The sequence below is a fragment of the Galeopterus variegatus genome, unplaced genomic scaffold, assembly GCF_000696425.1.
Source record: "Galeopterus variegatus unplaced genomic scaffold, G_variegatus-3.0.2 Scaffold5884, whole genome shotgun sequence".
Classification (NCBI taxonomy): Eukaryota; Metazoa; Chordata; class Mammalia; order Dermoptera; family Cynocephalidae; genus Galeopterus; species Galeopterus variegatus.
Window position 1 is genome coordinate 1 of NW_007731995.1, and position 719 is coordinate 719.

The window sequence follows — 719 nt, forward strand, 5'->3', positions numbered from 1 at the left end:
AGAGTGGTCCTGAATTCAGACAAGGCAGCCTGGCCTTTGTTCCCTCCACGTTGGATGTAGCTGCCCCGAGGAGGGAACATAGCCTGGAGCGAGACGGCTCCTCTCCACCGAAGACAATTCCAGAAGAGGGACTTGCTGTGAGCAACCAGAAGTCGACACTCACAGCATCTGGGGGAATGAGGGCCTCTCTCCTGAAGTGGGTCTCAGTGGCACACCACACAGTGACCTTAAGTGACCAGAATGACTTTTGATGATCTGAGTAAGAGTGAAGAGCAAACTTCACTGAGTTGCCAAGGGAGAATTTCCCACACTAAATAAGTCTGTGAGGAGCTGGGGGTGTCGATATAAAGTTGCTTTGTGATGACAAACCCCTTGGTCCCATGGGAGAGCCCCGCGGAAGCCCACTGGGTTGCCTTTTGGGGGCGGGGAGGTCACTTAGTCATTTGCTCCACAAGAATTTGTTGAGCACCCGCTATGTCCAGGGCTCTTTTGTGGGTGCTGGGGATTCAGGGGTGAACAGGAAGCCCCCTGGAGGGGGAGCAGGGCCAGCTCTAGGTTTCTGCAAGTCCCTTTCATGCCCGGGGGGGTCTCCATCCACCAGGATGAGTAGGGAGTTCTGTCTGTCCCCAGTGTGCTCACACAGAGCCCTGGCACAAGAGCGGGGAGGACCAGAGCCCCAGGCTGCTCTCCTCTGGAACCCAAGCCTAGCCCTCGGCAAC